Below are 16,792 nucleotides of genomic sequence, written 5' to 3' on the forward strand. Positions count from 1 at the left end.
TCCCGGTGGAAGAACCATGTCCGGATCTCCATGAAAATCAACTCCGGCATAAGGAAAATCCTGTATCGAAAAGACCTAGTCCTCTAACCAGTGAAAGTACTCCGGAGTAAATCGAACAATCTCCATTCCCTCATCAGGATGACGGGCCAGTACCGCAACCCATCGCATCAACTTAGGCTCTCGGGGAGGCCCAACCTCAACAGTGAGCTGCTGCGGGATCAGCATCGGAACCCTCTCTAGGGAAAAACTCACAACTAAAGGCCCATAACCAAAAGTCTTTAACTGTCCATTTTTTGTCCTAGTCAGTTGGCCCTTTAAATTGGCCAACACAGCATCACACCAGTTGAAAATGGTGCCCTGATAGCAATCAATCGCCATCCGCATTTGGGACCCGGTGGCAATGTACAAAGCGGCAGCTCCGCAAAGTCTGGTAACTGTAAAGGCAATTACCATAAGTTCAGGTAGGGATATCTTTTTAATCTCTATCCCCCTCTCCTGGTTTTGATTATTACACCACTCTAGACGGAGACTAGCAATGGACTGGCCACCCGGCCTAGTCCCGGACAGAGTCAATTGTTCGCCTCTCTTGGGCAAACCAGTGAGAAAGTAAATATCTGAGGGCTCTATCTCGAGCTGGTGCCCTCCAATGTAAAAGCACTGATCCTGAACATTCCACCTTTCTACCAGCCACTCTAGAAATCTCACCTGGGCCCTCATGCCAGGTATGGCCCAGTATTTGTAAAGACCGCATGCCTTTAAAGCATCAATGGAAGGTTGGTGATTAATGGCGGCCAAATCAACATCTTCGTGTTCTCTCTCGCGCCAATCAAGCATGGTGGGAAATCTACACACCATAAAACATCTGTTAGAGTCCATAAAATTAAATTTTTTTGGTTCATTTTGGAGAAATGGGGGTTTGAAAATCCTCTCCGCGGTGTACGCAACCCGCCTTTAGAGACAGGGCGTGTGTACGCAGGTTCTCTTAAGGCAAGCTGCGTACGCCCGGCATTTTCCCAACTGAGAAAATGTCGGGGTACGCAGGTCACCAGTGGAGCACCTGCGTACCCCGAAAAGCGGACCTTGAAACCCCAAGGCCTCCAAAAAATGAAACTAAAGCTTAAAAACAAATTCTAAATGGATGGAAATGCAAGGGAGGATGTTGTAGAATACCTGATGAGACGACGTTCGGTTTCGACGGTCGGATTCTCCGCAATATCCACGGGAAGTTTCTTGCCAAAAGCCCTTTTTCTCTCCTCAACAGTAAAATGGTAAAAATGAAATGGTAAAAGCCCTTTTTATAGGTTTTTTGAGTAAATAAATGTTAAATTTGTTTATTTTCCACCGTGAAAAGGTATTTTTCAAAGTATTTTTACCTATCTTTAAACAGGTATGAGTAATGTGTTGGTTTTTGTGCAGGATAAAGGATTTTCAGGGAAAATTGTCATTTTTCACAAACAAAAACATCAGAGTCATCTTTTAAGCCCTTTTCTGACTCCTAAAACATGAAAAGATTGCCGAGCGTTTCTTTTACACTCGTTAAAACGGAATTAAAAGACGGTCCCCTTATAGCCCTTTTTCTGACCATAAAAATAGGAAAAGATTGCCGGATTTTTGTCGTTTCAAATTCGATACTGGAAATAAAATGACGTGTCCTTGATCGCTTTTTACTTTTCAGGTCAAAGACACTAACTATGAAAGTACTCCTTGGTCGTAAAAAAACCAAGCGGTTCTCTCAAGTATTATTTTATACTTTTTCGAGCTTGGGAGACACAAATTTACGAAAAAGTTCAACCCTGGAGTCTTCTTAAGTTTTTCAGACTCTCTAAAATTGAAAAACGCCGAGTTTCTCCTATACTGGACTCGTTAAAATTTCACAGTAAAGGACCTGTTCGATTACAAACAGGAACGGACCACTCCTTCTTAGGGTTCGAATCTAAACTAAGTTGGACTCATCCGAAGGATGAGCTTATAATCAAGCATATGTTATCCTCCTCAAGCTTGTAAAAAATAAAGAGGTACTTGCCAGAAATGGTGGGGGAAAAGAGAGAAAAATGAGCCTATTTGCTATCCTTTGTCTCAGAAGAAACCTTATCACCACTCTTGAACACGACACTTTTCATTCACCTGGGTTGGGAAATCCTTTGCCTCACAGTTGATTGAACCACATTGAAAGTCTCCAGCCGGATATTAACTTTGGGTCAAATGTCACCAAGCCATCTGTTGTGTCGTTATGTGTTCAAGAGGTCGCTGCAAATAAACCATTCATCTGCAAAATATCTGTCATCCATCTTGACCATCCCTGAGTCAGTCCTTACAGCTACATTTCTTCAACTTGATTTATGATTTCGTGTTGTGGGCTTGCCTACGACAGATCACTTTCTATCGACATCAGCACATTATCTAGAAAGATGATCTAGAAATCGTCAGTACCTTGAAATCCACATGCATCAATGGCAGATTTCTCGCCTTCGATGACAATTTACATCATTGACTTTCGATCGAAGGATCGTGACATGTTCGACATCAGCACATTCATTCACATCTCATGGATTGTACTGGGTACTTTGAGAACCATTGACATCACTGGTGGTCTCTCTCACACTTGTTAACAGTTTACATCATTGACTAGTAATCAAGTGGATTCTACCATGCTCGACATCAACTCATATATTCGCATGGATAGAATCGTACTATTTCGGGAAGTAGAAATGAAGACCCTGGATCTAGTTTCCACCATCCAGGCTGCGAGGAGTTTTGTATTCATTGTATAGTAGACTAATTATAAACAGATGGCTGCGTCCATACTGTGTCTACATGAGTCTATGATTATGATGTACTGCGAAATCATTCCTATATCAGAGCAGTAGTTAGTTTGTTAGTTAAAGTTTTTGATCTGAGTATGGGAATGCCTACCTCAGCAATGATATGATCTCATACATGTATTTTGTGTTGAATACTTGCAGGTTCCAACCGGGCTCTCCACAAGATAATCCTTGAAATGATAAAGTACTTCACCCTTCCTAGATGATATGAAACCCTAATCTACTACAGGCTTCACACTTTAGGGGGCAATCTGTTACACTAAAATTTGTCACCATGACTATCTACAGTTAGTATGGCTCTATCAACTGTCATACTACCCTCCTTGGCAAGTCTCATACCTCTGCTCCTCATGTCAAACTCCAAGAAAGAGAGAAAGTCCTTAAAAAATCAATTAACTCTAGTTACGCAGTTTCTCTTGGCCTCACCTGCGTGTACGCACCCCAAGTTCACAATACCTGCGTACTTGTACGCTCTGTCTGTAAAGGGGTGGGTGCGTACTCCTGTAAAGGTCAAAAGGCACAAGTTTTACTTCAAAAAAGTTACTTGTGGTCGAATCTAGTGCATTCTAGAAGATGGTTTGACGTGTATTGAGTGCCTCCAGATGGCTCATGCATCCCTATGTAAGAGGAACTTATCCCATGAAGAGGGGAGCTATCCCATTGAAAGAGGGGCTTATCCCATTCATGGTGGACCTGATTAACTTCCTCCTAAACACTATAAATATAGGCATTGGACCAGAGGGAGGAGAGGTTGAAAGCTGAACATTCCTAAGGGTAGATGCTGCTGAAATTAGGACTCCCTTATAGAGCTTGAGAGGAGAGATTCCTATCCTTTCTTAGCTTCATTTGGAAGTGGGTGAGCTGATCAAAGTAAAGGAGAACTCTTGCTGGACCCTGGGAGGGACCTGCACAACACCAAGGCACTGGTTGTAATGGTTTCTTTTGTTTCCACTTAATACAATTAAGCTCATTTTTCTCAACAAGTTGTTATACATAATTTGTTTCATATACTGCTTGGTCTTTATGATGAATATGTTTTATTTTATGAGTTATTCAGGTGCTATGTAATCGTTTGCTTGTTAGTGAATGCAGGTTTCGAAGAGAAGGAGGAGCTCATCCAGATCGGAGAGACTAGACTGCTACAAATAGCGTGGGATTAAAGGTATGTTTTAAACACCTGACTACTTGTATTCTAAATGCATATTTAGGGAAAGATAGTGTTTAATTGTCTTGTTTGTCACTAGAAAGCCTTAGCTTCTAGGGAGGTCGGTTTTGTCCGCAAAATTGACTCTTTCCGCATGACATCAACTAAATCTAAACTACTTGAATTGATTACAAGATAACTCAAATCCCTGAATTCTAGCTCAAATCCTATCTAGAAAGCTTTGTAAAGTGACAGCTAAAGGATCCCACTCCTTTGCTTGTAAACTTTTTTTGTATTTTTGGAATAAAATTCGAATTCTTTTGTCTTCAAGCCTCATGCTCTTGCATCAGGACATCTACCAGTTACCCTATGAGGATATCAAGACTGTCTTTAGAAACTATTCTAGGGCAGCTAGGAAAAAGAGTAGTGGTAGTCAACCTATGATCAGTCCATCCTCTTCCAATTCATCCGTCAAAGGTGAAATTGGAAACATGATGGAGAATTTCAAGAGTGAGATGTTGCAAACCCTTTCCCTGCTGATGGACACTATGCACATTAAGAGAAAATAGGAGGAAGTAGAGAGAGCCTTAACCATTTTCTGCCCTAGATGCACTAGGAGGCACCCTAGGAATGAATGTCCATTGAATTCTATTGAAATTTGCTCAGTCTATGAAGGAAACCACTCCACAGACAAGTGTTCTTCTTTACCTAGACTAAAAGCTATATATCAAGGAGCTGAAGGGGTAACTAAACAACTTCACTACATAAACCAAAGGAGACCTGATGGGCCTAGGCCATACCATCAGGGCATGCAAGGGTCATCCCATGCATATTACAACCCCAACCAGACCACATCCATACCTTCTTGGGGCCCCCCTACTCCAACCACTCCATCCTACCCTAGAAGAGACTGAACTTCTGGGAGAATTGAAAAACCTATGTGTCAAAATTCCACTTCTCCAAGTTATTAAATATGTACCTATTTACAACAAGTTGATTAAATTCAAGCATCCAGGGAGGCAAAGAAGAGATGTCCCTACCATTAATGTCATTGGAAAACTATCCAACTTAATGTTGGGGTAGGTAATCTATCCAAATTATTTGGACCTAGGAAGCCTTATAATAGATGTGCACATCAATGGCACCATTGTAGCACACACTCTGATTGATCTTGGGGCTGCCATTAATGTGATATCCAAGGGTACCATGTTCAAGCTCAACCTCCAAGGTTCATTGATAAAGACCACAACAGTTCTGCAACTTGTAGACCACTCCGTAGTGACCCCTAAGGTGATTATGGAGGATGTGATGGTCTCCATTAGATATTTGGATTACCCTACAGATTTCCTAGTTCTCCAGCCTAAGGCTAAGCTTACTGGTTACCCTCACATCCTTGGGAGGCCTTGGTTAGCCACTGTAGATGCCTACATTAGCTGCAGGGCTAGAAATATGACCATAAAAAATGGGAATATGTCCAAGCAGTTAAGCCTATAGCCTCCTGCTTAAACATCTCTAGAACATGACTTACCATTGTGGCTAGAAGAGGAGGAAGAAGATGAAGTTATTCTGCCCATCTATATACCTTACAAACAACCATGGGAGGGGGACAACAGGATGAAGATGATTTGATTGAACACATACTCCAAAGTCCAACTCCCAGTACATTGTCCTTAGAAGAAGTAGTAAAGGAAACCCAAAACAACCATCAAATTGATCTATGATTAGCTGATTCCAACCCTATCCATGTCAAAACCATAGAATTCAGCCCCGAGAGAGCTTTGAAAATCAACCCATCTCTTTCTGTTCAGCAAGAAGAAAAGTTGTGCAACCTGCTAAAGGAACACCTAGATGCCTTTGCTTGGAGTTACAAAGAAATGAAGAGAGTGCACCCCTTGGTGTGTACTCACAACATTTATATCAAAGAAGGTTGCAAGTTAGTTTGACAACCCCAAAGGAGGATGAATCCAACTCTTAAAGATATAGTCAAAGAAGAACTGCAAAAGCTGCTAGATGCAGGATTCATTTACCCTATCTCAAATAGTGAGTGGGTCTCTCCTTTGGTGTTGGTTCCAAAGAAAAATGGTAAGTGAAGGATTTGTGTTGATTACAGGGAGTTAAAAAAAGCCACAAAGAAGGACCGTTTCCCTCTACCTTTCATCGACCAAGTGCTAGATGGCCTGGCAGGGAAAAATTTATTCTCTTTCCTAGATGGATTCAACGGGTACAATCAAATCCAGATTAGCCCGGAAGACCAGGATAAGACCACCTTCACTTGTCCTTGGGGTACTTTCGCCTATAGGGTCCTTCCTTTTGGCCTATGCAATGCTCCTGCCACTTTCCAGAGAGAAGTCCTGAGTATCTTTGCCGAGTTAGTCCATGATGCAGTAGATATTTATATGGATGATTTCACACCTTATGGATGTGATTTCTAGGAGGCTCTGTCCAACTTAGGTAAGGTGCTGAACAAATGCATTGAAATGAACCCGTCTCTTAGTCCCAAAAAATGTGAATTCTTGATGATTGCAGGGACTGTGCTAGTTCATTCAATATCCCAGCAAGGATTGCAAGTGGACCCAAACAAAACAGCTACCATCCAAAGGGTCCCACCTCCACAAAAGCAGAGATATGTCAGAAGTTTCCTAGGGTTAGCTGGATACTACCGAAGGTTTATAAAAGACTTCAGCAACGTGGCTTCTCCTTTATTTGGGTTGTTGGCCAAAGACTCTGAGTTTGTATGGTCAAAAATTTGTCAAGAGGCCCTAGACACCCTGAAGGATAAGTTAACCACTACACCGATTCTCAGAGGCCCAAATTGGGCCCTTCCATTTCATATACATGCAGATGCCTGACACAAAGCCATAGGAGCAGCCCTAGCCTAAATAGATGAAAAATTGCCTTATGCCATTTACATTATCAGTAAGAATCTATCAAAGGCCAAACTGAACTACATAGTGACCTGAAGGAGCTCCTGGCTATTGTGCATTCATTGAACAAATTTAGGCATTATATTATAGGCTATCAAACATTTGTACATTCTGACCATGCTACAGTCAAATATCTAATGAATAAACCTAATGTGAATTCCCGAATTATTATATGGTTACTTTTATTACAACAGTTTGATTTAACTATTGTTGATAAGCCTGACAAGGAAAATGTTGTTGCAAAATTTTTGTCTAGATTAACTTTTCTTGCAGGTGAGGAAGGAATGGTTGATGATCAGTTACCGGATGAACACTTATTCACCATTTCAGTTCTCTCTCCATGGTTTGATGACATAGCAAACTATTTTGTTACTACATAGTTCCCACCAAATTTTTCCTCCAAAGAGAAAAGCAAGATTGTGAGGAAGAGCACCCCATTCACTTGGATTGGGGGAAACCTCTTCAAACTAGGTCTAAATCAAATTCTACGAAGATGTGTGAGGGAGGAGGAAGTCTTTGACATCCTTTGACCTATCATGATGGGCCTTGTGGAGGTCACTTTGTAGCAAAGAGGACAACATTTAAAGTGTTACAAGTTGGTTATTATTAGCCCACTCTTCATTAGTATGTGAAAAGATATACTAGTCAGTGTGATCGGTATCAAAGGATGGGAAAGCCTACTCCAAGAGATGAAATGCCTCTACAACCTCAAGTGATTTTCAAGCCATTTGACAAATGGGTCATGGAATTCATTGGACCTATTGACCCTCCTTCCAAGCAAAAGCAATATATCATTGTGTGCACTGACTATCTGACTAAGTGGGCTGAAACCAAGGAAATTAAGGCAACAATAGAGGAGAAGGTGGCTGAGTTCTTAAGGGAGAATGTATTTTACAAATTTGGGTACCCTAGAGAACTGGTCACTAATCAAGGCAACTAGTTTACCTCCAACATGATTGAAGACTTGTTAAGCCAGCATAAGATCAAGCATAGAACCTCCACTCCCTATCACCCACAAGCTAATGGGAAAATGGAGGTGACCAATAGAGCGCTAGAGGGCATCCTGACCATAGTGGTTAGCAGTAGCAGGAAAGATTGGGAATACAGTCTAGTTGAGGCCACCTAGGCCTATAATACCACCTGGAAGACCACCATTGGATTCACACCCTATGAGTTGGTCTATGGGAAAAAGGCCCTGTTGTCCATTGAATTTGAGTATAATACATTGAGGATGGCAACCCAACTAGATCTAGATCTCAGCAGTGCACAAAAAGAGAGATTGCTCCAGTTGAATGGTTTAGATGAGTTCAGAATGTAGGCCCTCCTACACACAGAGGTAACTCAAATTCAGAGGAAGATCTGGCATGATAAGAACATCAAGGATAAGAAATTTCAAGAAGGTGATTGGGCTTTGTTATATGACTCAAGATATAAAGACTTTAAGGGAAAGTTAAGGAAAAGATGGTTAGGGCCTTATGTTATAGAGAGATGTCATGATAATGGTTCAGTGCATATCAGAACCATAGATGCAGAGGCCATTCCTTTACTTGTTAATGGGCATAGATTGAAAGTTTAGAAAAGGCCATTGTCAAAGAAAGAGTTCATTGATGGTATCAATAAAACAATGATGGTGGTGGAGCAAGACTCAGCTCTTGCCTCATCAAGTCACTAAGAAAAAGAAAAAATAAGGATACTTAGGTGAAAACCTCCATGAGGCACCTGAGTCCCACTATTGGGTTGAAAACCTCTTGGGGAAGCCCAATGGTCTCAAAAAAAAAAAAAAAAGAGAAACAAAAAGATCTTTGGGTGAAAACTTCTCTTGAGGTGCCCAGGGCAATCAACTAGGATGAAAACCTCTTGGAGGCAGACTAGTTGTTTTCGAAAAAAAAAAAAAAAAGAGAAAAGAAAAATAATGAAAAATTGTTTGCAGGTCAGTAGGAGGACGATCAGAGAGCAAAGGAGAATCAAAAGGGACCTATTTCACTCATATTTTTATTTCTCCATTCATTATCCTTCATCATTCCACCATTTCTTTCACTTTTTTCACTCATTTGCCTCAATTTGTAAGGGTACTGTGTTTTCTACAGGATTCCCTGTAAACCTACAAGATCCCCTAAAAACCTACAGGATGATCCTGTAGGAATTACAATGGCTTGGGAATCCTAAAGGAAGTAACCCTAGGGCAAGGAAATGACCTACACATGTCAAAAAAATAAAATTCCTACATCACCACTTCATTACCATACCTATATCCACCTTGATAACCCCTGCATTCATCATTAAAAAAAAATCAGTTTTCAAAAAATTACAGTCTTCAAGAAAAAACACAGAGAAAAAAATGAGAGAGAGAACAAAGGGGAACAACACCTGAAGGTTATTTTTCATTATTCACACACCCCTAGACCTCCTCTCTGTTCATGTTCATCATCCTCAGGTCCCAGCAGTAGAAATTATTAAAAATTTTGAGGAAGAAGCAGCTACAGGACATCCTGTAGGAAATCCTGTAGAAGCCTATCCTATAGAATAAAAATCATAAGTTGCGGCAAGTTTACAACATGGAGATGCAAGGGTAGAAGAAGCTCTAGAGCAGCAGTAGCATCATCATCTTCAACACCAAGTACTTGCACATCAAGGAAATCATCAAAGGAAAATAAAATTAAAAGAAAGGAGAAATCACATGCAGGCAACATACAACAAAAACCTCATTTCTTCAACAAACTGCAGCAAGATATTTCTACCACAGGTAAGTATCTCACTTCATTCTCTCATTTTCCTAATGTAATCAAAAGATGTAAAGGTTGTGAATGAGTTGGTTTAAGCGAAAGGTGGCCAGTTAACTTTGCCACCTTCATTCAGTCAACAAGGAAAAAACAGTTGGTCCTCCCACATGTGGCAGCAGTCAAGTCAAAGAAAAGGAGGATGAGGTTGAAAAAAGTGAAGACTATGGATGCCCTAAGTGGCATTTTATTACGAGGTGAGGGGAATGCTGATGTGGTAGTGGGGACCAATGGTCCAAAAATAGAAATTTGTACCTCGGCTGCGAGCACACCACCTCACTCAACTCGACCATAAGAGGAAATAAACATTGATCCCCATGCAATCATGCATTCATCTTCTTGAGGTTCACTCTAGCAAAGACTCTCTCATCCCCAAGCAACCTACAGGGGAGGAAAACTTCATTTTTTCTTGCACAGGACTTCCTACAAGATCCTATAGGAAATCCTACACGATACAGTTAGGCTACACTTCAGTACACCATCTCATGGGAGCAGGATTACCCCATGGGAAAAAGCTTAGCCAATAAGGCAGTCTACACGATTGGCATAGAGCAATTTCAGAGAGGAAAACATAGGGGTTGGATACATCAAGCACTATGAGGAGGTAGGCTCTACATTTCCTCCCATTTTTCCAAGTAAAAGGAATAGAAAAATCTCCTAGTTTCATTGAAATTAATGGCTGTATAAGGGAATTGTATCCACAGAAATTTCAGTCCTATTTCGTCCTTCATTAAAATTTTGTATCATACATCTCTGCTCCTAAAATTCACTAGAAAAAATGACAGGGTGGTTAATAGAAGGAAGCCCATTAACACTGTAAGGATTCACCAACACCCTCCTATGCTAGAAATATTCACAAGGCATAATTGGATAGGGTACTTTGAGAAATTGAGGGGGTATGATGATGAAGTGGCCTGAGATTTTTCTCTCTCCCTCATTCCATTGACCATAACCCATGCCACTATTGTGCTGAGAGGCCTCTCCATAGAGTTCACCCCTGAACTCATAAGCATAATTACCACACTTCCCTTAGGAGTGCCTTGGAGAAAGGAGGACAAGGGAAATAGCCAAACTGAAAAGAAGAAATCCTTTTTAGAGTGAGAGGAGCCCATTCAAGACAAAAATGGAGTGAGGAGAGCAAGCCTACCATACCCCCAAAATGAGGTAAGCTACCACCTTATAAATACATATCACGTGAAGGTATTTATAGTGTGGTCTATGGATATCACTTTAGGCTTCTTAAACAATTAAGGTTTGGAGCAGAAACACCTCCTCATGACAGGCTCGACATACCATACTTTCTTCTGCAATCACTGATAGATACAAGCATGAAGGTGCAGGAAGGAAACTACCAATAGTTAGCCCACCATGGGTTAATTAGAATCATCATAGAAGGTGCCCTCCAAAACCTTAGAATTCCTATCACCTGGGCAATTTTCAGAGACATGCTGGTAGAGGAGGATATCAAGGCCCTCACATATGATAGAAGCCCTTCTATCAGTGAAAAGGGTGAAGAAGAGACTGAAATAGATGAAGAAGAAGCAGAGAGGGATGAAGAGGAAAGTGATGAAGAAACAAAGGAAGATGTCAAGGAGGAAACTGATAAAGAAGATGAAGATCTAGAGGGAGAAGAAGAGGAGAAGGACAAAGGTGAAAAGGGAAATGGAAAAGAGGAGGCACAGGACAAGGAGGAGTCACCCAAGGTGTCTCCAGAACCCACTGAGAAAGAGGCATCAGCTTCCCACACTACCATTAGCACCCCTATCAAACAAAAAGGAAAAAGACAGAGCCAAACCCCCTTATACTTTAGAACAAGAAAATGTACAAGGATAAGGCAGGGAAAGCCTCAAACTCCGACCAAAGTTCCCATTGTTATTGAGGACTCACCTAAACAGCAGGAGAAGATGGCTCCTCTTACAAAAACTCAAGGAGAAGGATCCTCAGTACAAACCTCCCCTAAGTCTCCTATCACTTATGAGAGAAGGCTTGTGAATAGATCTACCTCATCCAAAGGAAAATACATCCTACATGATTGATAGAAGGACCTACAGGAAGCAGAGGCAGTCCTATAGGAAACTCTGCTAAACCTACAAGAAACTCAAAAATTGGATAAGGCAGGAAGTATGCAGCAAGAAACAAAGAGAGAGGACCCAGAGCTAAGGGAACCTAGTCCTCAACCTAACCTTGACTCCTACTACAGATTTATTGAAGGGGGTAGGGTCATTCCATAAAAATTTTCCATCCCATTATTTTTTGAGCTTGAGAAAGAAAGAGACAGAACACATATATGGATGCTGATTTCCAAGTCCAGGGGAGTGGAGGACATTGGTCACATGGAGGAAAAGCTTAAAGAGATGGGCAGAGAAATAAGTAGCCTGAGGGATAGAGAGGCCATAATGAAGGCTCAGTTGGAGGCATAAAATGCCTGGTTGAAAGGACAACAGCAAGAAAGAGAGAATCAATTGGCATCCATGGCCAGCCTATCTTTGGAAGCAATCCAGTGTAGGATGTTAGCTAGGTCCTATAAATTATACCATAAGGAACATTGGCTGGAGTTCCAAATCAAGACCCTAGCATAGGGAGGCACTATGCCATTCCAGGATTATAGACAATTCATTGATCTTTGTGATCAAAGTAAATTGGAGGATAGTGCTAAGATGTCTGAGTTCTACTTGCATAACATGGCCTTGACAGATCTAAATGTATGGGACCCTAATGCAAAGCTAGGGGATTTACAGTTGATGGATTTGGCATCATGGATGAATCATGAGGAAGCAAGGGCTGCAGAAATGAATAATATATTGTCAAGGGGAAAACCAGAGCCTCTCGTGATAAGAGCCGAGAAGTCCAATCCAATAACTGTCATCAACACACATAATTTAATTGCAAATGATCCTCAACATGCACCCAGGTATCTTATTTACCAAGAGAAAGAAATTACACATTTTGAGGATATGTTCAGACTGTTAAGGGATGACAGCATGCAAGCTTGCCAAATGATATGGAATACTTTGCCATACAGTTTGAAAATCAGAGAGTACCATTCTCCTCAAACGATGACAGAAGCACCGAACTGGACACCCATGTACAGGTAAACCTTCCAAAGGCTCAAATTCAATTGAATTGGCTTGCGACTCAATCCACCATTGCTCTTGGGGATGTTATAAGGAAGGAAGGAAGAGGAAGAAATAAATTAGTGGGAGGAGATAGAAAGGAAGGTAGGGTTCTATGCACAAGAAGATGAACCCATAGTAGAAGAATGGGATGTCAGGGAAGCCACTAGAGCTATGAAAGACATGGATATTGATTGAGTTGCTTAGAGGATGAGAAACACTTTCAATAGGGGGGTGATGATGAGCCTCATCATTGGCTAACTATATGGACCTTAATTCACCTCATAACTTAGTCAAATCAACTCTTCTCACAATTTATTACATGTTTTGATTATATTTTGTTTAATGAGATGAGTCAAAGTGAGATATTATGCCCAGTGGACTCATGTGCATTAAATGCAGGTTTGTAAGAGAAAATCAGGGAATTTTGGCAAGATTAAAGGCTGAAACTCGAATGGGACAAGGAAGAGAGATTCTAGGAGGTAAATCCTCCTCATTTACTCCTCCCTCATTCATATGTTCCTCCATCAATCACACTAGCTTGGAGTACAAGCAGCCAAGTCATGAAGATCAAAAGGCAGTCGAGCAAGTGATAGTCAAAGAGTTAGTTCATCTCGAGTTTGGGAGCCGACCCCCTATATTTAAGGAAGTCATTGGAGACCTCAATTGTATAAATAAAGAGGCCTAGATCCTCATTAGGATTCAAATTTTTACTGTAAAAACAATAGTTATTTTCGAGCTCTAGACTTGTGGAAGACATTGCTATGTAATTTTCTGTTTCGATAATGAGAATGAGATTTTTCTTGATCTAGTACCGAGTTAACTTAGAGGGCTAAAGATCTTGGGTTAGGGCCCAACCGTAGCAGCAAAGGCTCCTCTTCTTGTATCTGTATGCTTAAATTAGTTTCATAGATTCATGGTTAAATTGTCCTTAGAAGTATTTCATTGCAAGTAGTGTAGATTTGATTAGTTTGTTTATTAGTTGCTTCCATTTGTGATTTACTTCAGTAGTAGGTTATAAGGGATAAAAGGAATACCAAAAAGTTTTCAACAGGTGTCTTTGCGTCACTTCTTCCTCCGGGAATCATGACTGGAGGAAAGGACCCCTATGTAGCCCCAAAAAGAGAGATTTCTACTTTCTCATAGAATTTAGAGTTTACTGTACTTGAATCAGCATTTGATCAATTTGAAAGTGTAGGATTTAATTACCATTTCCTCCATTTTCAATAATATATTAGATCTCATCAATGATTCCATTTTATTCTACAATTTCCCTCATGCATGAAGTAGACAGCTAGCTCATTAAATTCCATTTTTCTAGCTCATTGAAATTCTTCTTGTTTACATGATTTTTGGGCAAATACCATTGTTTGGTGCAGTGCAATTGTTTCAAAACTAGAGAAATATTTCATAGCAAGCAACCTCCTTCCAACTTCATCCATCCGTGATCATTCCTCACTTTCACTAAGACCCTCACTAATTCCATCATTGTTCAAGGAAAGTTCTTCAAGCATGTTGAGAAAATCCAACCATCTCGCAACCTTGGTTTTGAGTTTTGAGTGATCCTAGGCATTTTCTCACTCCATTCCACCCACCAACCACCTTCCTTAAGCCTTCTATCAACTTCAGCAACCATCATTTTTCTCTTGGCTATATCCTGTAGAAATACAGGGAATCCTGTAGGTGTTTAGGACAACCTGTAGGTTTTCCTGTAGTGGCTTGTTTTGAGGCCGAATTGAGGGAAAAAATCCAAGAAGCCACACAAGGTCACCTAAGGGTCTCCCAAACCTTCCAACCATCCACTGGCATCCCTAAGTCACCTGCCACGCCACCAAAAGAGATTAGCTTTCACACTTGTTTTTCCATAAAAAGAAAAAAAAGAAAAAAAAAGATTTATTTCAATCCTTCCCATGTAGAGTAGTGTTGTTTTATGTTTTGAACTTCCATGCTTAGGACAGTAGCATTTCATACATGTTAGCTTGGCATTCTTGTAAAGTATAGTTTCTTAGTAGTTGGTTAGGAAATGGTGTGTTTTTAGCATTGGATTTCAGTCCTTTTCCTTATTGCAGTAGACAAGCTTTCTCCCAGAGTAGATTTCTCTTTCTCTCATCAGTAGTCAAGCTTCTTCTGAATCCATAGAAGTTTGGCTTGAAAACCCTAGTGGTCTCTCACCAGCTGAACAGTGACAAAAGGCAGAACCATCACTTTTACTTGTGTATACAATGCTGTCACCTCCAAGTTTTTACGAACCTCGGGTTGATAAAGTAAAGTTGGTAGCCCCAAGAGTTGCAACATTCTTGTTGCAATACTAGTGCTCATTAGAAGGAATGGAGAGATTGCATGGAGGACTAAATAGAGGTTCTCCAATTATTAAATAAAAACTTAGCTATAACAAGAAAGAAGTTGAAATGACAAGAAAATCAACATGGAAGTGAAAGAAACTTTGAAGTTAGGGATTTCACATTTTTGAAGCCTCAACCACATAAACAACTACCCCTCATGCAACAAAAGAATGAAAATAAATTATCACTCAACTACTATGTGTTGGTGTTCAAATATGAATCATGTGATTCACCCAATTCCACATTAATTTTCAACCTAGGGCTCTACGAGTTATTTCAAGGCTATCATGCAAAGTATATGTAGGCCACAATTTCCCTACCTAGTATTGAACATTCAATTATAAACTTAACAATGTGTAACAATAAGAAATAATTGTAACAACAAGTAATAAATGTAATAGCAAGAAGAGTAACAATGAGTTAAGACTCACAACAACACACTGATAATCATTCACAACAATAAATAACTCAACCAGAATAAACCTATGTGTACATCTATTACGACAACACCTGGTCAAGAGAGTGGGCCCAACTCCCTCATCAGGGTTGTGGCAAGATCAAGAAGTCATGATATGCTTAGAAGATCAGAGTTTCATTAATCAGAAAGGACATTGCATAATATGTTGTTACAGACTCATAGTTAACATAATTCTCTTGCGATATTAACTATTGGATTTCACAACCCTGTAACTCTACTTATACAATTTGTTAACACTAACATCTCCTAGAATTATGACAACTGTCTACCTACAATTACATAGTGGTTTCCAAAGAAAAATATAATATAAATATAGCAGTGTGTTGATTGAGAGGTTGATCCACCATTGCAGCTGATGTCCCAGGATAGCGCTGCCAGATCGATGGTCACCATTCGTTAAACCACAGTCTTAATCATTCTTCCTCCAAATCTGCAAGAATAATCGAATTAGAAAGCCACTTAGGCAAAAATCCTCTATGACTATGATTCATTTATTAATGATTCATAATGACATGACAAGAGGTATGCCTGTGCAGTTTAGAATGTAAATTGATTAACAATGGTGTAAAATGGATACAGGAAACAGGGTAAAAAGTGGGTAAAACATGCAAATTCAGCCACCAACACTATGGTCCCTATAAGGTGTTGCTAAGGGTTGGAAGCATGGCTTACAAATTGGATTTTCCTAAGCTTTCACATGTACAATCGATATTTTGTCTTTCTTGTTTAAAGAAAGTACTAAGTGACAACAACCTCATTCAAGAAAATTTTCTTGAAGATGGATGAAAAAGGAAAAACAATGGCATATTCACTAAATGAACCTATGAGATAGCACATGCACTCATGTGAAATTAAATAATACCTCTACTTTCACTAGATATTGGTAAATACCTCCCAGAATCCTTGTTTTTATTTTCTTTCCCACCCCAACCCCCAAAAAACCAATACATATTTCTAGTTTAAAAAAACTTATTTTTTCTATGTATATTAAAAAAGAAAATTTTGGAAACATCTTTTTATACCACAAATATATATAACTTGCATGTGCATTGCATCACAACCCCCCCGCCCTTTCCCCAACAATACATATAATATATTGTCTCTCATAGTGAATTTTTCACTTTTATTTCCATATTTCAATAAGATTTCAGTTGTTTGGATATGAATGGAATGACAAACAAACACTTGAGTT

Source organism: Pinus tabuliformis, chromosome 7, assembly GCF_031772625.1.
Source record: "Pinus tabuliformis cultivar Carrire ecotype Pingquan chromosome 7, CPIR1, whole genome shotgun sequence".
NCBI lineage: Eukaryota > Viridiplantae > Streptophyta > Pinopsida > Pinales > Pinaceae > Pinus > Pinus tabuliformis.